At 45.0% G+C, this 27,386-nt stretch overlaps 1 protein-coding gene across 1 annotated transcript in view; it reads right to left on the bottom strand.

Moving 5' to 3' along the window:
* KLHL25 (kelch like family member 25) overlaps positions 1-23,691 on the bottom strand; it is a 39,309-nt gene extending 15,618 nt beyond the window's left edge. The window contains exon 1 of the mRNA XM_026673053.2: positions 23,514-23,691. The gene's annotated coding sequence lies outside the window, so the exon portion shown is untranslated. The remainder of the gene's footprint in view (positions 1-23,513) is intronic.
* Between the last annotated feature and the right edge of the window lie 3,695 nt (positions 23,692-27,386).

The raw sequence follows: 27,386 nt of genomic DNA, 5'->3' as shown, positions 1-27,386 counted from the left end.
GAGATCCAGGCTCTCATGAAGGATGGCATCTCTTGCCTGTGGGTCTCCTCAGGCCGCAACCCAGCCACTATAGGGTAAAGGTGGTTTTTTTATTTTCAGGCACAGGTCTGGTTCTGCTGGAGGCTTGGCTTCCAGGTGCAGCAATCAAAAATCCTTGTGGTGGCTCAGAATTATTATGAGTGGCTTTTGCCTTGATTTGGAGGATTCCCTGCAAATCCTGAGTACTTGAGCCACCAGGATATCAGGCAGTCAAATATTGTCTATCTGTCAATTGGTTTTGCTGCCTGCCATCTTGTGGGAGCAGAGGAGAGATGGCCCTGTTTTCAGCCATCTTGGAATCTCTCACCGCCTTATCAAAACTCCTTATCTAGGGCTTTTTGTCTATGTCTGGCCTGCCTATCCTCTGCCCTAGAGGGTCTTTTAGGGGCTAGGGTCCTAGCTCTGATCCTAGCTGCTGCCTCCAGCCCAGTAGACCTGGACTTAGTTGATCCCCTTGCAGCTCTCTCCCTACTCTGCTGAGGAGCTGATAATTCTTGGCCAGCTCCCATGGTGGCCATTTTGAGTCCACCAAAAATAATTCTCACTGACAGGGAGAGAGAAAAGGAAAAAGGGGGCAAAAGAAAAATAAAAACAAAATTTATTTGATCTAAAGCTGTCTGTTTTGGTCACAGCAGCTGTCCACCACTTCAGGAGGCTAGTGCGACCTAGAAGTGGTGAGCTCAGCACAGCTCTGTAATTTAAGGCAAGAGTCAGAGCAAAAAGGAAAAAAAATGGCTGACTCTTTAAAATTGCTACAAGCCCTGACAGATCAGAGGCTTGCAACTAGTGCTGGCTGCACCGCAATCAATTTGGCAGTCTCAAGCGTCTCACAGCTGCCACGGTGCTTTGATGACTGGACAGGGGGTCAGGATTCAATCCAGATGGCCAGTACCCCCCCCAAGGGACAATCATGGAGATGAACTGCAGAATTGTCCCGAAACGTCTGAAATGGCCGCCGACACCAAAAAGGGGCAGAAGCGCCTCACGGTTTTTGCGGCTAGCACAGATCAATAAGAACGGACCAGGAGAAAGTGAGTTGAATAAGACACTGACTCCCACACCCCCCCCCAGCCTGGGCCACATGGGCTCTCAGGGGCACCTCCAACCAAATTTACAATCACAATTCCAAAAACCAGTCTACCAGCAAAGAATTTTTTTTAAAAGGCAGTCAAAAAAAACATGAAAAACAAAAGTGCTAACTGGCAAGCCGGCTAGCTGTCAAATCTGCTCTAAGCCTCTCGAAGAAAAAAGAAAAAAAACTCAATCCAGGGGGTGAAGATTCTTCTGCAATCCGAACTATTCAGAGCCCTTAAAGGGTGGTCGGAACACGCTGAGACAGAGTGAAGAACTGGGGACTGTTACCAGGGGGGGGTGTCCTCAGTTTTTCAACTCGGTCTGCAGATCTAGGAGACTAGAGACTACCCATCCTGGATTCTCCCTTCGGCTCAGTGGAGAATATATAGGCTCTCCTACTTGGAGCAGGGACTTGGACTAGAAGTCTTCCAAAGTCCCTTCCAATTCTGTTATTCTAGGACTAAGATGGACAGCCATAGTAATCTTTTGACCATCTGAAACCATAAAATGTTGTCCCTAAAATTTAAGTAAATATATCCAGGATCACCAATCTGGGAATAATAAAGAATGAGTGTCTTGATATACCATTGATCATTTCTAATAGTCAACAGGAAGAGGAACATAATGTAATGATGGATAAAATAAGCTCTTGATCTAATCATGGCTGAAGACTGAATAAAATAATATGGTAAGATTCAAGTTGTGCTTTTAAAAAAATTGCTCCAAGGACTTTCCCAATTCTTCCTCAGTATTTCTTGCTGGACTGACCACCCTAAAAATCAAGATTGGATTATTTCCTGGCATTTCTTGTCTTTCCTCTCCATTTCTCCTGAATGCCAAATCACACCCTTCTGTCCGCTTCCCTAATCCCATCTACAATTCCCTTCTCACTCACAAACACAACACTGTCCATGTTGCTGTATTCATATGTTTGTGCCAAGCAACTATTACATTTTAAAACAAAACAAAACAAAATTCAAGGTCCTCATTTTAAGCTTCTGGCTGAGACTTTCTTGTTGGTTAAAGCACCCGGTTTTCCATTCACCATCTGGTTGGCTGGCTTATTTTTATTTTTCTTAAAGGTGGTGGGTTTGTGGAGGGTTTTTTGTTGAAATTTTATATTTTTTAAAAACAAATAACGAAAATAAGGAAGAGAGAGTTTCAACCTCAGAAAGCAAAATTTGTGGTGGCTGCCATCTTCTAAGGCAGTGATCCGTAACCTTTTCGGCACTGTGCCCAAAGCGCATGCATGCGCAAACCCCCAAAATACAATGCACACACATCCCCCGTGCATGCACCCTGTCCAATGGTGATATTCAGCAGGGCCTGACCAGTTCTGGAGAACCGGTAGTGGAAATTTTGAATAGTTTGGAGAACCGGCAAATACCACCTCTGACTGGATATTTTGCAGTATCCTTTCCCTGCTACGCCCTCAGAACTGGTAGTAAAAAAAACCTGAATCCTACCACTGACCCCACCTTTGTGCACACATCCCCGTGCATGTGCCCCACCCTGTGCACACATGCGCATCCCTGCACATGTACAGCAGAGACCAAAGACCAGCTGGCTGGTGGGAGGTACATGCGCATGCACGGTGGAGCTGAGCTGATGCCACAGGTTCGCCATCACAGTTCTAAGGCTAGCTATTTGGGAGATTAAAGGTTGACAGATGAGGAAAACCTCTAAAAAGCTGTCCATTATTCTGTTCCCAAGAGAAAGTTCAAATGAACCATGGCATCAGTTTGAGCACATTGCAGATTGAGCCTGTGGTTAGAGCATTTCATGACTGCAGATGGATCTTCTGTGATTAGAGCAGTCCATGATTGCAGATTGTGTTACCTTGCTTGCGAGTTAGTATAATAGCTGATGTTAAAACCTGCATTTGTATGCATTCAAGGCTTCTTATTTTGTAACTCCTATTGCACTCAGTAGGGTTTATTTTTAAGCCAATGTCTATGCTGTGGAGGTGGAACAATGAACCAGGAATTGAAGCGCTCCCTTCTGTTTAAATTTTGCTTCTGGGACGAATTACTTTAAGACAATGCTCAGACAATTCTGTTCTTCTGGGGGAACACAACTGAGTTGTGTTGTATTGTCCACCGAGTTGTTTTTAGGCTTTCTTATTCAATCTGCCTTGGATTATGGATTTCCTTTATGGATTATGGCAGATAGGAAAGCACTCCAGAGGGTTGTCATTGCCCAGAAGATCATTGGTTGCCCTCTCCCCTCTTTGGAAGAGCTTTATAGCTCCCGCTGCCTTAAGTAAGTTCAAAACATTCTCAAAGATCCATCTCATCCTGGGAATCCTTTTTTTGAACTATTACCATCTGGCAGACGGTACAGAATAATAAAAACAAGGACAATTAGGCTGAAAAACAGCTTCTATCCCAGGGCAGTAGTTCTCTTGAATTCTACTGTATAGTACAATATTTAGTTTAGTTTAGCTTAGTTTATTGTCATTGCACCTCGTACAATGAAATCAAGCACCATCTTCAGTGCACATCATGACCATGAAAATAAACACAAACACACATCCTTCACCCTCCACACATTGAACCGAAAACTCCCGACACTGCACCAATACTGCACTATACAGCAGAATTCAAAAGAGCTACTGCCCTGGGATAGAAGCTATTCTATAGGAGAAGACCCCCATTGAAAACAAACTATTCAGCCCCTTTCTATCATCTTGTGCAATAGAAAGGGAGCTTGAGCAAGGACTCCTTAGTCATCTGGGGGCTCCAACCCTAGATACCTTCAGATGAGAAGGAAGTAGAGCCAGAAGGGCCAAGTGGAAATACTCTCCTACCACTGGAGATTCAAGGAACACTAGAGAGCCAGAAATCCCATTCTGACTTTGAGCCAGTTCATAAGACCACTTGCCATGGACACAGTAACTCAGAACCAGAAGTTCAGCCACTTAGCCGTGAGCAGAGATGTTTAATGAAGATCTAGAACAGGGGTGTCAAGCTCGTTTAAACCAAGGGCCATATCAGGGTTGTGTTTGACCTGGGTGTGTGTGGTTTGGGGGGCGGGGGGTGGCCAGCTCAACGTCCCTCATGTCCGGGGTGCCTGTAGTGGCCTGGCCCTCCCAAGCTCCGTTTTCACTGGCAGAAGGGTTGCAGGAGGCCGTCGCAGCCGAAAACAGAGCTCGGAGCCCGTTTTCGCTGGCAGAGTGAAAGGCCACCCCAGGCGCTCCCAACACAAGTGATGTCAAGCTTGGCCACAAACCCCCAGCCCCCCCCCCAAGGAGGTCAAACACAACCCTGATGTGGACCTCAATGAAACTGAGTTGACACTCCTGCTTTCGATGATACTAAAATCAATGATGCTTCATTTTCTTCTTCGCAGAGAGGAAATCTTGTGGTTTTATCAAGCTGAATGTAGCCTGTCAATCACGCTAGTGAAAATGCAGCTTTGCAAAACTCAGCTTGCCAAAATAAATAAAAAGGAAGTGCACCGGGTTGATGGTTTCTGCATGCAGGCACATTTGCAAGAAAGCTATGGGCAGCAGTTCATAAGTTAACCAAACTTCTTCCATACACCCTGCTTTTACTGGCCTTCTCATCTGCCTCTTTCCAGTGACTTGTGGTTTTATTGTCTTGTGTGCTACTCGAAGCACCTTCTGGATGATGAAAGCAATGGGACACTTTCAAGGTAGCTTAGATCTCAGGTGAGCCAGAGGGAATGCAGAAGGATGCTGATAGGTATCTAGACAACATCAGCTCTCTAGTTGCCAAAGTTTTTGTAGCATGTACAACTCTTCCCTGAGAGATTTATCTCTGGAAAAACAGACAAACCTACTTTTGGCAAGACAGGATAGTTCTTGTCTTTCCCTTTCCCCTTTGTGCAGTCCATCCTAATCCAATCACCTTAATGACGTTATCTAATCTAAACACAACCTGTTTGGTCTCTCCTCCCCAGGTTATGGAAAATGTTTTCATGCATTACGAAACCCTGAAATCCAGCTGGTGTAGCAGAATGCTGGCTAATTTCTACGAGGAGGAGGAGGAGGAGGAGGAGGAGGCAGGTTTAAGTTACAGAATATAAGCCCTTCCACTTAAGTCTTCCATGAGGCTCAGAGGGATTGGAAGCAATTTTAAAAAGACACAAACAGCACTAACCTAAGCAGTTCGTTAAACTTATGGAATTTGCTGCTATCAGATACCCTGATCATTGGGTTTTAAAAGGGGGTTGGGTTGATTCATAAGAGGATTCGGGTTATCAATAATTACTCTGGCTGTCTGCCTCATCAGCAATCTATTTTAAATCCCATCTGCCAGGAATTGAGAATAGAAGAGATGCATTGTCTTCTCTTCAAATTTGTAACCATCTTGAAGCCATCTGTTTGGGAATGGGGCCACAGATATGGGACTAAGTGGACCATAGCTGCAGAGCTCTGCTTTTAAAGCAGTCGACATTATACACTTCTTTTCCCCTTGCTTTGAGTTAAATGCAACTGATTCACACAAACAAGCTTAAGAGATGATAAACTGTGAAACTAGGCTGCTTTGTGAGCAATCTCACAACCAGCAGCTCTTACTCAAATCTGCACCATTGAGAAAGCAAGCCATCCTACAGAATTAGGTGACTCTGGCTGAATTATTCAGCACTGCCATTACATTGGCCTTTGGATTCAACTGAAATCCAAATTGCATTCATATAATTTATATAAATGTAGAGGTAGGTCTAATCTAGTGGTGGGATTCAATTTTTTTTACTACGGGTTCTGTGGGTGTGGCTTGGCTTGCTGGGTGTGGCTTGGTGGGCATGGCAGGGGAAGGATACTGCAAACTCCCCATTCCGTCCCCACCCCACTAACCTGCTTTCCAGCTCTGTTCTCCTGTGCAGGGCAACAAAAGAAGAACCAGCCAATCAACTAGGACTTGGGGGGCAGAGAATAGATGGGGTTGGCGGGGCCAGTCAGAGGTGGCATTTGCCGGTTCTCCGAACTACTCCAAACTTCTGCTACCAGTTTTCCAGGACCGGTCAGTACCGGCTGAATACCACCTCTGGTCTAATCTAACGAAGAGAAGGACTAGGGGTGATATGAGAGCTATCTAGCGAGACTTGTGGGGTTGTCACAGAGGTTGACCTATTCCCCAAATCACCTAGGACAGGACAAGAAGTAACATATGGAAGATTATCAAAGAAAAATCCAACCTAGCATTAAGGAGAAATTTCCTGACAATGAGGACAATCAGTGGAGTGGCTTGCCTCTAGAACAGGGGTGTCCAACCTTGGCAACTTTAAGACTTGTGGACTTCAACTCCCAGAATTCCTCAGCCAGCAAAGCTGGCTGAGGAATTCTGGGAGTTGAAGTCCACAAGTCTTAAAGTTGCCAAGGTTGGACACCCCTGTTCTAGAAGTTGTGAATGCTCCATCATTGGAGATTTTTAAGAAGAGATTGGACAGCCTTTTGTCCAAAATGGTACAGGCTCTCCTGCCTGATCAAGGAGATGGACTAGAACAGTGGTCGCCAACCAGTGGGCTGGGGACCACTGGTGGTCCATGAGAAAATTTTGGTGGTTCACAGAGAAATGTCATCCCTAAAGCAACCCCCAAAGCAATTAATTCAGGCAGTGCAGGAAGGAGCACAAGGCTGTGCTGCCCAAATGGCCCGCAGGAAAGCAAGGCTTGCGTCATTTGCATTGTGAACAACATGAGGTAGTGAGGGGACGGGGGAAAGGGCAGAGGGGAGGAACTTGCCCCACTCGCCCCACATGCCAGGCCTGGGCTCCAGGCTGCTTCTTTCTGCTTCTTTCTTCTTATGCTTTTGGCTGCACACAAGGAAAGCAGCAAATGTCTTTCTTTCTCTCCCCCAAACTGCGCCAGAAATGAGTCTTTGGGACCCTGCAAGGCATCCTGCTCCAAGAGGCTGCGCCGGCGTGACAAGTCTCGCAAAGAATCATTTCTGGTGGAATTTGGGGGAGAGAAAGAAAGACTTCTGCTGCTTCTGCTGTTTTCCTTGCATGAAGCCAAAAGTCTCTCCCCCCCACCCGCCGAGAATGGAGCAGGAGACGGTATCCTGCGATCCCAAATAAAGAATGATCGATCGGTAGGAAAATGGGGTGGGGAATTTCCCTGCAGACTTTTTTGGGGATTTTCCCAAATTTTAAAATACATGAGTAAATTTTAAAATATTTAAAGTCTGCGGGATTTAAAATTCTGAGTTTGGTGGTCCCTGTGGTCCAAAAGGTTGGCAATCCCTGCACTAGAAGACTTCCAAGGTCCCATGATTGCTCTATTGCTTTATTCATTACATTTATTGGCTGCCCATCTTACCACAGGGTGTTCTGAAAAAAAGATATTTCGAAGTAGATGGGATGCATACATGACACCGTCTGCAACTTTTGAAACCATTTGCAGCTTTTTGCAAGCTCTCCCTTCACCAAATATATCCCCAACTTACAACAGCTCATTTAATGATCATTTGAAGTTATAGCAGCATTGAAAAAAGTGGCTTGTGACCGTTTTTCACACTTACGACCATTGCAGCCGCCTCGTGGTCATGTGATCAAAGTTCAGAAACTTGACATTTGACTCCTATTTATGACGGTTGCAGTGTCCCGGGTCACAAAGCAAAGTCAATGGGGGGGGGAGCCAGATTCACCATGCTACTAACTGAACAACTGCAGGGATTAACTTAACAGTGGTAAGAAAGTCGTAAAACAAAATACCCTTAGCAAATGTTTCGCTTAGCAACAGAAATGTAAGTCGAGGACTTACTTGTACTGCAGAGTTTTCTAAAGGAAAGGTTGCGATGTCTTTAGCAACCTTGCTTTCACAATGACTAAGCAAATAGCTTCACAGCTTAGTGGAGGAAAAAGCTACTCTATACACCCCAGCGTGGAATGAACTCTAGGTTTTCTGCCAGTAGAAAAGTCTGAGGAATGCTTCTTCTACCGTAAATTATAGTTTTTCCTCTGGAGGTATAGAAAATTTAAGCCAGTTGATGGATTACTGGTTACTCTCAAAGTAGATCCACGCTTTGGTTAATTCAGAATGTGATTAACTTAATTTGACTTGTTTGCTATGTTTATATTCACTTTTCTTCCTTATAGTTCATCCCATCAGCAACCCTGAGAGACAGGCTGGGGTGAAAGTGAGCAACTCTTTCCAAAGTCAACCCTAAAAGTCCTAGGAGTTAATACAAATTCCTTAACACCTTAACTAAGCTCCAATTTAGCATGTTAGTATCTGGAAGCATTTTGGCATGTGGAATAAAGATCTTCCCAAGTATTTTGGCTTTCAGCATGCCACTTGGGTGGAAGAATGCCATGTAGTGATTTATAGATGGTTCTTGACTTATGACAACTGAGCCCAAAATTTCTGTTGCTAAATGAAGACAGTTGTTAAGTGATCCAAAAGGCCTTTTTCAAGAGGCAACTGGATTTTCTTGGAAAGTTTTCCAGAAAGTCCAATTGTCCCTGGAAAAAGCACCTTTGGGACAAACATGACCTGCATGACTAAGAATCTCCATAGATAGTTGTTAAGTGAGTTCTGCCTCATTTTACAACCTTTCTCGCTACAGTTAAGTTAGTAACATGGTTGTTAAGTGAAATTGGCTTTCCCCATTGACTTGGTCGCAAAAGGGATCACATGACCTTAGGACACTGCAATTGTCATAAATATGAGTCAGTTGCCAAGCATCTGAATTTTTATCATGTGACCATGGGGATGCTGCAATGGTCATAAGTGTGAAAAATGGCCATAAGTCACTTTTTTCAATGCCATCGTAACTTCGAAGGGTCACTAAATGAACTGTTGTTAGTCAAAGAATACCTCTTTGTTGGTAAACATATTTCTTTGTCGGTAAACATAAATTCGACACAAAAAATAGTTTGTTGCGAAAGCGACTGCCTGCGAAAGCTCCAAGCTTGCGGCTGAAAGGCGAAAGTGGAAGCAGTATCCAATAATTGGATAGACCAGGTTGCCCTGATAGACCGGTTTCACTGGAAAAAACACTTAAGCTCTAGCTGATAAAGTGGGGAGAACCCGTGGCTTAGAGGTTAATACATCTACTGTCAGCCTTCAAGATTTTCTTCCTTTGCTTTGCATCTTTCGACTGTCATAAGTAACGGGGTGGGGGTGGGGGGGACAATTTAAAGCAACTGAGGTTCAGAAACACTGCTCCAGAGAATGTTTGGCTGGGAAAAACTGCATTGGGTTAAACAAATTATTTTTTCTGGCAAATTTCTGTCAACTGAACTCCAGGTGGTGGACTAAGAGGAAGCTAACCATAAACCTGCTTAGTCTGTAAAATGAGACACTACAATTTTCCATCTATTTCCCCACCCCCCACCCCAGTTTACAAGCATTGTTCGGTGAATTCCCAACCCAGGAATATTATGCTGAACTCTTGCTGCATTGCAGGATGCTTTTAACGTTTTCTAGAAAGTCTAATTCTTGCAGCAATGAACCTATAAAACAAAAAGCCCAGGAAAAAAAAGCAATGGAAATCTGGTAAGGAGTGGACTATTGTGAAGAAGAGTTATTTTGGCTTAATAATAGCTTAAGTGAATCAATATGTTATTGTCAGCATCGCATTATAAAAGAGACACTCGGTAGGAAAGTGTGCTTGGAGCATAAACATATTCAACCTTTTTGTGTACGATAAAAAAAAAACATAACAAACTTCAAACTTCCAGCAAAATCTGCATGCCAAAACACAATCTAATCCACCAGTTAGTAGATTATGGTACATGTGAAATGCTGGCTTTGGATGTTTTACTCCAAATATTGTTAACTTCTATACAACCCCTTGCAAGCAAGCCTGAGTTAGTTTGCACCAAGACAAATTCCTTGTGTGTCCAATCACACTTGGCCAATAAAGAATTCTATTCTATTCTAGAACTGACAAATTCCCTTGCGAGCATTGACATTTCCTAAGCCACAGACTGCAGTGGTCAGCTTCCGATCTTGAGGCCTGGGATCTACTCAGCCCTGGCAAGAGACGTGCTCTGGCAGGCCTTATCAGTTGCAGCAGCACTAACAGCCTCTATGGAGATGTAAAGTTGATGGGTTGACTAACATATGTCAAGAGGCCTTGATGTATCTTGCAATTGCAAAATGCTTCTCCACAGCCCTTCCTGCAAGAAACATGGTTAAGCAATAGAGTTTAAGAAAGGCAGGCATTGTCTGGCAAAGGCCACTCTCGCTGAGCTTGTCGATCAGAAAGGTCGACAGTTTGGCCGTTCGAATCCCTAGCACCCCGTAATGGAGTGAGCTCCCGCTACTTGTCTTCTGCCAACCTAACAATTCAAAAGCATGTAAAAAATGCAAGTAGAAAAATAGGGACCCTTTTGGTGGGAAGGTAACAGCGTTCCGTGCACCTTTGGCATTTAGTCATGCCGGTCACAGGACCATGGAGACATCTTTGGACAGTGCTGGCTCTTTGGCTTTGTAACAGAGATGAGCACCGCCCCCTAGAGCCAGAAACAACTAGCACGTACGTGCAAGGGGAACCTTTACCTTTACCTTTTACTCGATAATGTACTACACATCAAACTTACTTCTGTCCTTTCAACTAGATCCATGGCCTGCAAAAATGCCAATTCTTCATAGCAACGGGTAGTCACTGTCCTGTCCTGTTCTCACTGACTCAGGCCCTAGTAACTCATCCCAGTTATATGATATATCCCCATGGATCTGTCTGGGGATTCCCTAGTCCAGGGGTCCCCAACCTTTGGGCATGGCCCACTAGTCTGCAACTGGGCCATGGAAACAATGGGCAAGCACATGCACACACATCCCCACTTGCATGAGTAGCGGATGAGCGTGTACACACGTGCTCTATTTGCTTGAGCAGTGGATGTGCGTGCATGCCGCTCACACAAATGGAGCACCATGTGTGATGTGCTGGCCGGCTGGTCACGTGGACCCATCCCCCCCCCTTCCTTTCCCTGCCGGCGGTAAAGCTGTAAAGATTGGGGAAGTCTGCCCTAGTCTCTCCAGACTACAGGAACAAACTATGGACATTAGAATAGTTCCAATTACTTAGAGAATTTTATCTGCAATGCATAAATCAGCCACAGACTTCTTTTGCTGTTAAATAATTTAAAGTTGTAATCTTAAGACAGAGAAAACAAGCTTGCATCCATCGACAGTGGCTGGTAAACTGCCCATATTCTCAGGATAGTCTAGGATTGTTGCTGTCTTTGTCCCTTTAAACTTGTCTCTATGATGGGGAGATACTGCACTACAGGCAATCTTGAACTTACTAACATAACAGAGCCCGACATATCCTAAAAGGGCAGTTGGTGAGTGAGCCGTGCCCTATTTTATGACTTTTGGGCCACAGCTGTTAAGCGAATCACTGAAGTGGCTGAGAGAATCGTTTCATTGTTAAGTGATTCTGGCTTTCCCCTTCGACTTTGCTTGTTGGAAGCCAGCTAGGAAGGTTGCAAATGGAGATTGGGCATTGGTAGAAGTTACCGTGAACGCCCTTTCTATCTATGCTGGGAGAGAGCCCAGGATGGGTTGACTCCTTCCTATAATGTCATAGCTGAGTCTGTACTAAGATATAAAAGCCAGCCCCTGGGAGAGACCCCAGCTTTGGCGAAGATGCTTGACAGACTGAAAGGTGTCTCTGAAAGCCCAAAATAAATACAGAAATATGTCTTACCCTCTCCGGACTAATCAAGGGAGGGCTGGGCTCTCGCAGCATAGATAGAAAGGGCGTTCACAGTAACTTCTACCAACGCCCATTCTCCTCCATGCTGCATCGAGAGCCCAGGATGGCATATACCAAAGCTTGCATGTCCACGGGCGGGTCCTCGTCTGGCTCATCACACCAACTGTGGAACCTGTCTGCCGAAGGCTGCAGTCGCCGAGGCAAAAGCATCCAGACGCTAGTGTCTGATGAAAGGAGACGGGGATGTCCACGTGGCCGCACGACAAATCTCCTCCAAGGATGCTTGGGTCGCCCAGGCAGCAGAAGTGGCCGCACTTCTGGTAGAGTGTGCCATCAGACCTCGGGGAACCGGAAGGGCCACAGCTTTCTGGGCCTGCTCAATGCAAAACCTGACCCACCTGCTAATAGTAGAAGAGGCCTTGTGCCCCAAGTGGTAAGGGAAAAAGGAAACAAACGTGGCTTCTGACTTCTTGAAGGAGGAAGTGCGCTTCATGTATATTCTAAGAGCCCTTCTTACGTCTAGCGTGTGCCACTGCCGCTCTAAGTCATGGTGTGGGAGAGGACAGAAGTCAGGCAAAACAAGGTCCTGAGACCTGTGAAACCAGGTGTTAACCTTCGGAATAAATGAGGGGTTCAGACGAAGAACAACCCTATCATCGTGAAAGGAACAAAGGTCCTGTCTGATGGAAAGAGCAGCAAGCTCGGAAACCCTCCTGGCAGAAGTGATGGCAACAAGGAACACTACCTTCAGAGTCAGGAATCGGAGAGACACTGTTCTAAGGGGTTCAAATGGGGCTTTGTAAGGGCATTAAGGACCAAATGAAGGTCCCAGGAAGGATACCTGTGAACCACTGGAAGGTGCAGGTTGGAAGCCCTTTTCAAAAACCTCCTGACTGAAGTGTGATGGGATAAGGAAGTAAGCGAACCCCATGAAAGGACTGAGGAGAGGGCCGCAACCTGCCTGCGTAAAGTGTTGGGGGCCAAACCTTTCTCCAGCCCATGCTGAAGGAAGCTAAGAACTTCTGCCAACTGGGCTGAAGCAGGAGAAAGACCCTCCCTGAGGCACCATCGGGAAAAAGCCTTCCAGGTGGCATCATAGATGTGCCTTGTAGAAGGATTGCGAGAAGCCAGGATAGTGAGGATGACCCCTTCTGGAAGATCAGCCTCCTCTAGCCGTTGCCGCTCAAGTCAGCTTGAACCACTGGGGCTCTGGGTGGAGCAGGGCCCCCTGGTGAAGGGAGATTAGATGGGTAGGGATCCTCCAAGGAGAAGCCACCGATAGGTTGACCAGGTCTGCAAACCAGGGCCTGCTTGGCCAATAGGGTGCCAGGAGGAGCTCCGCACGTTCCTCCAACATTTTCCGAATTACTGCTGGAATGATGGGAAGCGGGGGAAAGGTGTAGAGGAGACCCTTGGGCCATCTGCACCGAAGAGCATTGGTCCCCTCCGCTCCCTGGCAAGGAAACCTGGTGAAGAATCTGGTGACTTGGGCGTTTTGAGGAGTGGAGAAAAGATCCACCTCCGGTGTTCCGAATCTGAGGGAAAGATCCCTGAATAGAGACGGAGGAATGAACCATTCTGCCTGGTCGACTAGGCTCCTGCTGAGCCAGTTGGCCTGGGAGTTGTCGACCCCGGAGATGTGGTCCGCCGAGACCGATAACAGGTTTCTCTGCCCATAACCCCAGCCGTAGAGCCTCTCTCATGAGGGCTTTGGACCTCGTCCCACCTTGCCAGTTGACATGAGCCTTTGCGGCCATGTTGTCCGTAAGGACTAGAACATGAGAGCCGGTCACTGATTGCCTGAAATGCTTGAGAGCCAGAAAAATAGCTCTGAGCTCTAGCCAATTTATGGGAAGGGTCTGTTCCGATCTGGACCAAACGCCCTGAGCTATCTGGCCCTGCATATGGGAACCCCAACCCAGGAGGCTGGCATCGGTGGTTATCACTAGCCTGTCTGGGTCCCTGAACAGGAGTCCCCTCCAGATAGATGGGGAATGCCACCAATTGAGAGATCTCCGGATTTATGGCGGGAGTGGGACCTTGATGGATGAGTGGCTGGTTCCTGCTCGTTGGTAGGGAAGCAGGAACCATTGGAGGGCTCGGGAGTGGAGCCGAGCCCACGGGACAATGCCAATACAGGAAACCATCTTCCCCAGAAGTTTGGACAGCAGCGACAGGGGGACAATTTGATGTTGCTGGATCTGGCTGATGATCTCTGCAAGGCTCTTTCCATGAGCTGGGGACAGGAAAACCTGGCACAACATGGTATCAATGACTGCTCCCAAGTGTTGCAATTTGGTTGTAGGAGAGAGCTGGCTCTTTTTGGTGTTGATGGAAAATCCGTGACTCTGAAGACATGACAGGGTAATTTGCAGATCCCGATGGGCCGCAAGGATGGAAGAGGAAAGAATCAAAATGTCGTCCAAGAAGCATTGGATCCACACTGGAATAGAACGCAGAGATGCCACCAATGCTGCCAGAACCTTTGTGAAGACCCTTGGAGCCGATGAAAGGCCAAAGGGAAGTGCTCGATACTGGTAATGGGTATTCTGATAACAGAAACGGAGAAACTGGCGATGATGAGGGCAAATTGGGATGTGGAGGTAAGCCTCAGTGAGATCAATGGAAGAGAGGAGGTCGCCCTCCCGAACGCTCTCTAAAATAGAATGCAGAGTCTGCATTTTAAATCGCCTGTATTTTACAAATTGGTTGAGAAATTTTAGATCAAGGATGGCTCGCCACCCCCCTGAGGCTTTGGGAACGATGAAAAGGCGAGAGTAAAGCCCGCATCCCTGTTGAGACGGGGGAACAGGTTGAATAGCCCTGATTTCAAGAAGGTGCTGAATGGCCTGATTCATGAGGGCTTGCCTGGAAATGTCCTGAGACACAGGACAGATCAAAAAAATTTGGGGTGGGGTGGGGTTAGGAAGTCCAATTGTAACCCTGACCTAATAGTGCTGAGCACCCAGGTGTCCGTCGTTGACTCCTCCCATTTGGAGGCAAAGAAGGCTAGGCGACCTCCGATGAGTGGGGAGAATGAGGGATTACTTAGAGCGACGGAAGGAACGACCCCCTCCCCCCCAAAAGGGCCATTTACCAGCAGAAGGTTGTTGCCTGCCAGATGTTTCCGCCCATTGGTCTTGGCGTTGGGAGTATGGCCTGTGAGAGCGGGGGAAACGAGATGAGGTCTCCGCTCGGAAGGCAGGAGGGCGATAAGGAGCAGGGTGATAGTGGGCTTTCTTCCCAGAGGAAGAGAGAATTTTACGTTTATCTCTGGTTTCAATGAGATAAGGTTCCAGAGCATCGCCAAAAAGCTTATCGCCTGCGAAAGGAACTGAAGCCAGCTTCCATTTTCGGCGTGACTCTGCCAATTTCGGAGCCATAAAAGTCTTCTTGCTGCTACAGAAGATGCCATGGCCTTGGATACAAATTTGGCGGAATTGAGAGTGGCATCCGCAGTGAATTCCGCCGCTGCAATAATCTTATTAAGGTCTTGGTGAGACCGAAGGTCAGAAGCAGGCAATCTATTCTGGAGTTGGCGCAGCCACCGTATGGATGCCCTGGTGAAGAAGGATGCTGCTGTTGAAGCCCGAACAGCCCAAGCAGCAGCCTGGTGATTGCACTTGAGGGTCTGTTCAGAACGTTTATCATCCGGTTTCAAGATATATTCTGGCTCCGTGGGAGTGCCAGAAGATGAGAACGAGGCCAGAACCAGAATGTCAACAAAAGGCACTGCCAGGGCATTGTCCAGAGCTGCGATGACATTGTAGAAACGCTTATCTAGAGAAGATGGGCGAGGACCTGCCGAAGGAGAAGCGCACTGTTCCTTGACCATGTCCAGGAACAAAATGGGAGAAGGCAAAACCTCTGCATGCACTACAGGCTTGGAGAAGAGCGAATCCCCTTGGCTAGAGGGATTTCCTTGTGGCTCAGGAGCCACTTCCTCTGGCGGCAGCTTGGCAGTGACCAAGGCCTTGCTGAGTAATGGTCTGAAGAGAATAGGTTTGAAGACCAATGCAGAGGATGTCTGCTCTGGGCAAAAATCCTCTTCCTCTGAAAGATTTTGGTCAAAAATCTCACCCTCTTCACACTCTGAATGAGAGGAGTAACTGTGTTCAGATGGTGAAGGCTTTCCTTCCTCATCAACCTCCTCCCATTCTGGTAGAGAAGAATGGACCCTGAGGTCCTGAGGCCTGTGTAAATCAGGATGATGAGGCAAGGAACTTATAGATTGAGAAGGGAGAAGGACCTGAACCCTTTCCAGAGGTTGAAGAATTTGCTTGAAGCCTTCAGCCAATCCCTGCCTAATGGCTGATGAGACAACATCTTGGATATCCCATGGTCTATGCTCAAAGGTAGAGGCAGAAGGCCAAAGGCCCGCTGCTGTGGGAGTGAAGGTGGCTCCAGGCCTAGACTGAGGAGAGGTTCGAGGCCTGGAGGGAGGGGGAGGAGCATAGGGCATAGAAGCCTGTTGGAAATAAGGCCCAGATCTGCTTAAATCCTGAGGATCTGACTGTACAGCAAGAGCCTCAGGAGACCAGGATGGAGGATGGAAAGGCTCATAGATAACTTCTCCTCCCCTGGGAGGGCTTGGCTGGGGCCCACGAGTATCACCTGAAGCATGCTGTAGTTGCATTCCCTTCTGTTGAATAGTTCTGTTGAACTGCCTCTCTAGAGCTGCATGTCTGCGCTTCTCTGCCCTCAATTCAGCCTGAGTTGCCTTCTTAGGGGCTAGAGCCTTAGCTTTGATTTTAGCAGCCACCTCCCTCTGGACTGATTGGGTGCGTTGCCTACGTCTTTTTCTCCTATTGGGCTTAAGAGGCTGTTCCACTGGGGGAGAAAGCTCTGCCTGAGCCTTATCTTGCTCCATTTGTAAAAGGCTCTTGCGTTGGAAAGAAGCTGTTTAGAAATTTTTCTATTAAGCCCCTTAGGGTATAAATGGCCCCCGGGCTTACACAATGGCCGCTCACCTCGTGGTGGAAGGCTTGAATCCAAGATGGCCATTGACTACAGGAAAACAGGCTCCAAGATTGAAGAATCGCTCCTTAGCCTATATAGAGCCCCGAGCGAAGTCAGCTAGGGAAAAACACAGCAACCAGCTACACAATCAGCTGGCCGGAGCTCTTATCAGTTTGCCGATTGTGTTTACGATCGCTCCAAACTGCAGGCGTAGGGGAGGTCTGCAGACGCTGCCCAGCTTGCCTGCACAGCTGCCCAGATCCCTGGGAGCTGCTTGAAGAGAGGAAAAAAGTACTGAAGATCGCTGGTGATTGCTATCTAACAACGCTTTCAGAGACACAGCTACTGACTGAAAGGAGCTGAGTCAAAAGCTGGGGTCTCTCCCGGGGGCTGGCTTTTATATCTTAGTACAGACTCAGCTATGACGTCACAGGAAGGAGTCAACTCATCCTGGGCTCTCGATGCAGCATGGAGGAGAACACGTGACCCTGGGACAGTGCAATTGTCATTAAATACATACCAGTTGTTAAGCACTTGAATTTTGATCATATGACCATATGGGTCCTGCACCAGCCGTAAGTGTGAGAACTGATCATAAGTCCCTTTTTTCAGTGCTAGCTTTGAATGGGCACTAAATGAATGATTGCAAATTAACACACACACACACACATCCTTACATGTCATTGTTGAGTTCATTTATTAGCCAGAGGCCTGTCTTGAGACACCTCTCCTAGCCTCTGCTTAAATTTCTTTTCTCAGGAGTAGCAGCTACCAAAGGATGGACTACAATGCCCATCAGGATAAGGTGTTTTTTCGAGGGGAAGGTTGTCTCTGTATGGAAGGGCCCTCTTCTGGAGTGGGTAATGTTGCGCTTCAACCATCATTTGTTTTCCCAAGCCTTTTTAAAAACATGCTACATGTGCTTTAAAAAGCTATTTAAATGGATTTCATGGGTCAGTTTATTATTATTATTTTAAAATCATCTGTACTCTTAAAAGGTACAATATGAACTTTTTAAATTGGGACCAAAGAATGCAGAATACACACACACACGGCTGTGTTTCCATTTAGTTTTTCCTGGTGTGGAAAGAGACTGAATGATGAAGCAAAGAACATAACCCTGTTTCACAACAACTTTTAAATAACTGCCTATCCATGCATTTATTCCTGGCCTCGTCCATCCTGTTTCCTCGCTCCAGTCTCTTGACTGTTGCTTAAGAAGTTGATGAACCAGCAAATTGCTACCATTCGTGCTTTCAGAAGATTGAGAGAAAATGCATTGGCAGAGAAAAGCTTCCAGCTGCAACACGGCTCGTTCGAGTCTATCTTAAGCCACCCAATTTGCAGTTGCCTTTAAAAAATAATAAGATAGTACTTTGGACTTATTCCTTCTCTGTAATGTGGGGAAAACAATTCTAGCCACCTTACAGGTTTGCAGTAAGGAAGGCGGAAATAAAGTGTGTTAAGTTGCACACACAAGCTTATACACGACACATAAGCGAGAGTTAGGCTTCCCAGGCGTGTCTTGTTAGGAAAGCAAAACTCCTGTCTCCTGGTTTGGATGAAAAAGCTAAACAAACCAGAGACACAAATTCCCAGGCTTTGCCTCGCGACTCCCTCTGGCAGGTGGAACTAAGTGGGTGTGTTTGGGAAACAAGCATTGTGGTTAAACAATCCAGGTAATCATTTGAATCTATGCTGATTTCCTCCTGATGCATACTGTCCACAGCCAGCATGTATTAGCTGTATTCAGACCTGAAGCCAATCAAAAGGACTTGATTTAGACATATACAGGTAGTCCTCGACGTACGACCCACAGTTGAGCCCCAAATCTATGTTACTAAGTGAAAACTTGGTTAAGTGTGTTTTGAACCCATTTTACGACCTTTCTCGCCACATTTGTTAAGCAAAATCCCTGCAGTTAAATTAGTAGCACAGTTGTTAAGCAAATCTGGCTTCTCCATTGACTTTGCTTGTCAGAAGGAGATCACATGACCTCGGTTTGCTGGGTGGGTGTGGCCATGGTGGGTGGGGCCTACCGAAACTTCCTGTTCCGGCTTCTGGTGGGCCTCCAGAGCCTGGGGGCATTTTCATCCTCCCAAGGGTCCCACAGCCTCCTCCAGGCCTCTGGGAGGACGAAAACGCCCCCCCTGGCCTCTGGAGGCCCTCCAGAAGCCAGAAACATGCCCGTTTCCGGATTCCAGAAGGCCCATTTTTCCCCCTCCCAGAGTCTCCGTGCTTACCTCAATCAAAATGGGCCGCGTGGAGACTCCTGGCAGGGGAGGGGCAGGAGAGGCAGGCCAGCCGGTCTGTTAAAATACCAGTTCGGCAAACCAGCTGTAACTTTAACATCCGGTTCGCTTGAACCGGTCCAAACCAGCCGAATCCCACCCCTGACCCTGGGACACTACAACCGTCGTAACTATGAGTCAGTTGCCAAGCATCCAAATTATGATCTTGTGACCCTGGGGATGCTGCTGTAAGCGTGACAAACAGCCATAAGTCACTTTTTTTCAGTGCCATTATAACTTTGAACTATAACAAATGAACTATTTGTAAGTCAACAACTACAGTAGGTCTTCGACTTACAACAGTCTGTTTAGTGACCGTTCAAAGTTGCAACGGCACTGAAAAAAGCGATTTATGGCTATTTGTCACACTTACAACCATTGCAGCATCCTTATGGTCCTTTGATCAAAATTCAGTTGCTTGGCATGTGGTTCACATTTAGAATGGTTGCCATGTCTTGGAGGGCATCACGTGATCCACTTTTGTGACCTTCTGACAAGCAAAGTCCATGAGGGAAGCCAGATTCATTTAACAACCAGGTTAGTAACTTCAGAACTGCAATGATCCACTTAACAACGGTTGCAAGAAAGGTCATAAAATGGGGCAATCCCACTCAACCAATGTTTCACTGAACAACATAAAATCTTGGGCCCAAATGTGGTCGTAAGTCGAGGACTATCTGTGCCTATACATTGATTTCTTAACGTATAGCATAGCTCTCCCATATTCCTTCAGATTCAACAGCTTTAAGACTTGTGGACTTCAACTCCCAGAATTCCTCCTCCAGTCATGTTAGCTCAGGAATTCTGGGAGTTGAAGTCCACAGATCTTAAACTTGTCAAGTTGGAAGACCCTTAAGCAAATCAGGCCTAGCTAATCAAATGTGCTGAGACTATAACTCTTATCCTTCTCTTATGAAGACCATTTCCAGCAATTCCTTTTACATAATTTCATTTCAAGGTATAAAATAAGAGATACCCCTTTTCTAAGTATTCTTCTTGACCAGGCCCTGTTGCGGTATTCCCCGTTAGGAGAATGAGTGCACTCAGGGAAGCATAATGAGAGTGGTGATGAATAACACACAACCAGCACACAGATACACTGAATAGTAAGTTTTACTTCCAGTAAACGGGTAAACAAAGTCCAACAAACAGTCCAAATCATACACGATTAAAGCAGTTAGTATTCAAAACAATCAGTCCAGGGATAATCCAAAAACGAAGTTCTTTTCTTTACCAGTATCATAAACAAAGTTCAGTAAACGGAGTTTGCGAGCAGTTGCAAGACTCACAGCAATTCAAGCAAAATGACGAACAGGCAATAGGCAAAAAGGGAAATCATAGGACATGCAAGAAAAACAAACCAGGTTTCTGGCTCCATCTTATGGCCGTTGGAGGAACCTCAGCCAATCATAATTACAGCATTCTCTTAAAGATACAGCAGTATTAAATGACTATCCTGGTTTATATATTGCCAACCCAACTGTTAGGTGACTATCATTCCTAACAGGCCCCTACATTTTTTCCTTCTGGGTATGTTTGCTGTTAACCCATCATGACTACTTTACAGAGAGGCAGTATATAAAAGGAGACCATAGAATCTAGGTGTATTAGTTGCGTTTCTTTAAATTGCACAGGTGCTTAAGCTTTGATTTAATCAATCTCTGTGTTCCCAGACCTCATGGCTGAAAAGGCCTTGGCTGGAGAAAGTTCCTCTTTTGAGGTCATTTTTCCAACTCTTTAAAAGGAAGGAAAGGAAAGATTCAGTGAGGAACTGAGGTGTGCAGGTAAGTTGTGTTTAAAAAATATGCACAGAACTAAAATTCTATGTGCATTAATTGCCTCACTGTCAATTTGCAGCCTTGTGGTAAATCCCCATGGGTCCGAGATTCATTTGGATGTTCTTGAGGTAGGGTTTATTTATTTACAGACGGGCAGTCTCTTAGGAACAAAGTACATCAAATACAGCTCACTTCAGCAGAGTTTATGTTTTTGTTTTAGGGTACAATCTTTATTTCTGTCTCTGAAGAGAGAAATAAATATTGTTTTCTGCTGAATTAAGATACCGGGTTTTTTTTGTAAAAAAAAAAAAATGGATGTGTTTAAAATGCACAGGTGTAAACTAACTATTCATCTAGGGATTGTTTGAAGTTACAAACGGCACTGAAAAAAGTGGCTTATGTCCATTTTTCACACTTATGACAATCACAACATCCCCAAGGTAATGTGATCCAAATTGAGATGCTTGGCAACTGACTCATATTTATGATGGTTGCAGTGTCCCAGGGTCATGTGATCACTTTTTGTGACCTTCTGACAATCAAATTAAATAGGGAAGCCAGACTCACTTAACAACGTTGTTACTAACTTAACTGCAGAGATTCACTTAAAAACTATGACTTGTAAAACTTGTAAAATGGGCCAAAACTCACTTAACAACCATCTCGCTTAGCAACAGAAATTTTGGTCTCCATTGTGGTTGTAAGAGGGCTTTACATGGGATATTTCTTTTCATTGAGGTAGATAGTGTGGAAAATGCAATGCAAGAATTTAAGGGTTACGTCAAAGTTTCTCACTGCCATATTTGAATTACATGCATTCCCAAAAGTTTGTCATGCCCTCATCCTTATCCCTCCATCATAAAGAGAGACTAGATCCACACAATTATGGTTTTAAGCACGTCTGAATGAACCATCCCTAACTGAATTAATTCTTTGTGCTAAGTTATAAACGATAAACGACTCTGGCTGGATTTAGCCAACACATTAAGCTACAATGATCCACGTTACAACTTCCTACAATGTGAGGACTTAATTATACCAAAATATAGGTCTTCCAAGATAGTCCATTCTTCTACCGACCGAGTCCACTTCTGTTAAAGTTTGATACATAAGCACCTTCTGTACTGATTTGCAAGTTGCATGTTGTGTGCAATGTGTGAAGGCACTTAATTGTAATTTTGTTGTCACAACACAGTTAAATGGGATTCAGTTTAGTCTCTCTGCATATCTGAGATCTATCAACCATAAAATCAATGATCCCACAGATCATACAGTTGCTACTCATCTGTATGAATGATGATGAGACTTCTGAGTCTTTGTATCTCCAAAGACTTCGCCATCCCTTGCTTGGGAAAACAGCTGACTAAATTATCAAACCACACAATTAAAATGGTAGCTGTTGTGTAAACAATAGTAGCAGAATCTTAAAAGCAAGATATTTGGATATAAAACATATGGTGGAAACAAAAACATTGATTTTTTTTGTTTTGTTTGTTTTACGTCTGGTGGAATCTTTCTGGGCTGATATAAATAGGGGGGGGGGACAAAATTAAAGCTAGGTGTCTGCAAAAAGTATGACAAACAAAAGCAAATATGCTCTTATTCATACCACCATATGAAATTTATACGCTGTCGCCATCTGCTCAGGCATTTTAGAGGGTTTGCAAGTGTCCCGGCTTCACCTTCCACAAGCAAAACTATTCCTTTCAAAAAGCAGACGCCCATTGTAATTCACAAAACTGTGCAGCCAGCATTTTTCCGCAACCCCTCCTGTGCCTTTAGAGTTCACAGTAAAAACACTGCTGGAGGTGACAAGCGATGGTTTCATTTTAAAGCCTCATCACAGAGAAAATCCCAGGCTTGCCTTAACAAAGCAGCATTGATTATCCATATAATTAACAGCACAATTTATCCCATTACAAAAAAATATAGAATAATAGAATAACTGGGTTGGAAGGGACCCTGGAGGTCTTCTAGTCCAACCCCACAAAGAAAGTTCACGAAGAAGAGGGCAAATGAACTCTTTTAAACTGGAACTGGTACTGAAAGAACTCTGAAAGCTTTGCAAAGAGCTTTCCATTGCATAACCATGCAAAATAAAGGAACTACTGGGAAGAGAAAGTATTAGGCTTTAATTCTCAGCACCCCAGAACTGAAGAAGCTTCTTAGTTGAGAAGTAAAGCATCTTCAAAGAAAAACAAGTTCAGTTGCCTCTTGGAAGAAAATAAAAGCACCTTTGGGACAGCACAATCAAGAGTTTATTTAATTTTTAAAATGGCTTGTAAGAGAAATTTAAAAAAAACTCCTTTTTTAAAATAAACCAGCCAAGTCATTCTGCCTCCTTGACTCACTTAGACTAACTTTTTTTATATGAATGACACGGAGAAATAACACGGTCTAGTTCAAAACGAACCTTGCGAGTTTAGCAGACAATGGATGGCCCAAAAAACCGCAGCAGGAAACAATTCACAAAACCTGATTGCTTGGTTTACACAACCCCAATCACACACACGGGTTTAATTTTATAGCAATTTTTCCGCGTGGGGCGGTGAACGGGTGATCCTCCTATATTTGTGATCTGTATCCCCTTTGGGGGAATCTTTTTAAATCCCTTTTCTTTAATGACAACCCCCCCCCCCGACCCCTATAGAGAATAAAATAAAAATCCCAGAGCAAAGGGAACATAATGCAGAAAATAATATAATGCAGAAAATAACGTTTTTCACGAATGCTCACCTCTTGGATCTCTCCAGGTGGGGCGGGGCTGCCTGGATCTTGGGATCGCCGTAGATCTCCACCACTGCCCCTCGGGGGCGTCTCGCTCTCTTGTTTTTCTCCCCCCGCCCTCCCCGACACAATTACAATCAAAGGTTTGAAAGTAACTACTTTCCTCAAAGCTCTACGGGGCACCGGGACCAATCGGAAGAGGGAGGCCTTTGTGACGAAACCTGCCGCCGCACCAATCAAGCTTCTCTTCCTTGCCAGCGGCGGGAGGGGGTGGGGAAATTAAAGATGAGGCCAATCGGAGTCTTAGAAAAGGATTCTCGGGGGGGTGAGAAGTGAGGAGTAGAGACGGGAGGGGTGGAGGCGGAGTGAGGAATCTGATTTTTAAAGGGACAGGCGCCCCAATAATCGTAATCATCATTTATTTATTTATTTATTTATTTATTTATTTATTTATTTATTTATTTATTTATTTATTTGATTTGCCAATTGTTTACAAGATAATATAAGTGTATACATAGTTGTCGTCATCATCATCATCATCATCATCATCATCATCATCATCATATCCTTTTTTGATAGTCTCATTTTTCTGGTTCAGCTTTGTATTTCATTACAGTGCAATTCTCTGACAGAGTGTATTTCTGCCGCTTCTTAGGTTGTTCAGCTTCCCGTAGCCCTGCAGACCCATGCCCTGGTTGCTCAACTATGGGACCCATGGCCTGTAGCCCACTTGTCGACAGATGCCCAGGTTCCCCAACACCCGAAGCGGTCCTTGTTAACCCGGGTGACGACCGAGTCACTATAGGCTTCATTTGGTTGTGTTTCACCATGATTCATTGCATGGGTTGTTGGGTGCACTCAGTCCTGCTCCTCGGCCAAGACCTCTCTGGCATGGTTTGACCTGCTGGTAGTTTACACTACCGCCAGCACAGGTCTCAGCTTCATTGGAGAAGTTAAGCCCCCCCGCCATGTCAAGGCGGCACCCCATGGGGTGACAAAGACTGACAAAGTTTTGGAACGCAATACCCTGGATAGCACGATTGTGGAGAAGAAAAAAGTGTGGATCATTGACATTGCCATACCTGGTGACAGCAGAATCAATGAGAAACAACTTGAAAAAGTCACCAGGTATCAGGACTTGAGAATCGAACTGCAGAGACTCTGGGATAAACCAGTGCAGGTGGTTCCAGTGGTACTGGGCACATTGGGTGCTGCTGTGCCTACAGACCTAGGCAAGCACTTGAAAACAATTGGCGCTGACAAAATCACCATTGGTCAGTTGCAGAAGGCCACCTTACTGGGATCTGCTGTCATAATCCGCCGATACATCACGCAGTCCTAAACACTTGGGAAGTATTCGACGTGGTTTGTGATACAAAACCCACATTGGTTATCTTGTTTGCTGTGTATACTGTAGTTAAATTACAACAACAACAATAATAGGGTTTGTGGTGATTAAGGCATGGGGAGGAGAGAGGTGGGCTTTCTGAAGATAGTTGCTTGCTCGGTAATGCGAATTTTGAGTTTTGAGTGTTTCCTAAAGAACGTTTGGCATCTCCCTCAAAAGCATTTCTGCCATAATTCTTGACTTTTTTGGATCTGGATTGGTGTTTGAAAAGGGGTTAGACTAGAAGGCCTCCAAGGCCCAACTCTGTTGCAGGTAGTCCTCAACTTACAATGGTTCGTTTAGTGGCCGTTCCAACTTTTCACCGGCACTGAAAAAAGTGACTTAGGACCATTTTTCACACTTAATGACCATTGTACCCATCCCCATGGTCACGTGATCCAAATCCAGACACTTGGTAACCGACTCATATTTATGACGGTTGCAGTGGCCTGGGGTCATGTGACCTTCTGACAAGCAAGGTCAATGGAGAAGCCAGATTCACTTAACAACCGTGGCAGGCAGGAATGGCCATAAAATGAGGCAAATTTCACTGAACACTTATCTCACTTAGCAACAAAAAGATGGGACTCTAATGTGGTCGTAAGTCGAGAACTACCGGTATTTTTCACCCTTCACTTGAAAATAGTTTTTAGTTCCTCACAGCAACAGTCTTTCCCCTATTTTAATTTATTCTGATTATTTCTCTTAACTGGTTCGTGCCACGGATTTATTTATGTTTTGCCTTGCCTATAAGTAATTCAAGGTGGTGGACATACCTAATAATCCTTCCTCCTGCTAGTTTCCCCACAACAATAACAATAACGTTGCTTGTCATGAAAGTCTCGTGTGGAGGGTTGGGCAGAGAGAGAGAGGGATTGGCCCAAAGTCACCCAGCTGGCTTTCATTGCCTAAGGTGGGACCAGAACTCACAAAGCAAATGGTATATTCAACAGCCTTCACCTTAAACCTGTAATGCCAATCCCAGTGCCCGAACTTTTGCCTAACACCCGTAGTTGCTGCATTGGTATTATACCAGGTCTTGCACCATTGCTTTGTTCTCTTGTGGGTGGGATGATTACATATTAGTCAATATCACTCCTCTCACTGAAAGCAACAAAAATGTAGGAAGTATCATCATGAAACTTTAAGAAAAAAAAAGTTGTGCTTTTTTAAATTAATATTTAAAGTTTAATATTGAAGCAACCTAGAACTAAGGAGAATTTTCCTGACAGTGAAAACAATCAGTGGAACAGTTTGCTTCCAGAAATGGTGAACGTCCCAACACTGGACGTTTTATAGAAGAGATTGGACGATCAATCCTACGGTACCTGAGTAGGGGGGTTGGACTAGAAGATCTCCAAGGTCCCTCCCGACTCTGTCATTCTGTTTGTCTGTTCTATTAAGTTTAATATTAAGTTTTAATATTAAAAATTAACTTTGCATATTAAAAGTTAAGAAGATACACCCGATAGCAGTGGTGGGATTCAAATTTTTTTACTACCGGTTCTATGGGCATGACTTGGTAGGCATGGCAGGGGAAGGAGACTGTAAAATCTCCAGTCAAGGATTTGCCAGTTCTCCGAACTACTTAAAATTTCCGCTACTGGTTCTCCAGAACCTGCTGAATACCACCTCTGCCCCCATAGCTGCTGCATGGGTCTTATACCTGGTCTTGCACCATTGCTTTGCCTTCTTGTAAGTGGGATGATTATATATTAGTCAACATCACTCCATTCGCTGAAAGCAACAAAAGGCTTCGTCATGAAAAAGTTTGCTTTTAAAAAAAATATTTAAAGTTTATTAAAAGTTTAATTTTTAATATTAAAACTTTTAACGTTAAAAGTTAAGAAGATACAGGTAATGTCAATCAGCACCCTTGTGAATTTCAGAGTTGACTTGACCTTAGGAAAATAAACAGTCTAGCTTTCTTGGATTTAAACATAGACTAAAATGGGGAAGTGATGGAAATGATAGACCAAGGGAGCTCTAGTCAAAGTTTCAATTGCACTAGAAAAAGGGACTTATGACCATTTTTTACACTTACGACCATTTCAGCATCCCCAGGGTCACATGATCAAAATTTGGATGCTTGGCAACTGGTTCATATTTATGATGGTTGCAGTGTCCCAGGGTCATGTGATCACCTTTTGCAACCTTCTGACAAGCAAAGTCAATGAGAAATCCAGATTCACTTAACAACCGTGCTACTTATTTAACTACTGCAGTGATTCACTTAACAACTGTGGTAAGAAAGGTTGTAAAATGGGGCAGAATAAACTTAACAAATGTCTCGCTTAGCAACAACAATGTTGAGTTCAATTATAGTTGTAAGTCAATGACTATGTCATGCCCCTGTCGGAATTTGATTCGGAGGGGGAGGCCGAGCAGCTGACAGGGAATGGGAGTGTGGCTCTGTTGGCTGTGGAAGAAACTGGGGAAGGGCAAAGTCTGGCTAGGTAGAGCAGGGGAGAGGTAGAGCAAGGCAGAGGGAATTT

This window comes from Notechis scutatus, chromosome 11 (genome assembly GCF_049901735.1).
Source record: "Notechis scutatus isolate UNSWTSFEM ecotype Mainland chromosome 11, rNotScu1.2, whole genome shotgun sequence".
NCBI lineage: Eukaryota > Metazoa > Chordata > Lepidosauria > Squamata > Elapidae > Notechis > Notechis scutatus.
The sequence above is the reverse complement of the archived record's forward strand: the minus strand, read 5'-3'. Positions and strand labels throughout refer to the sequence as shown.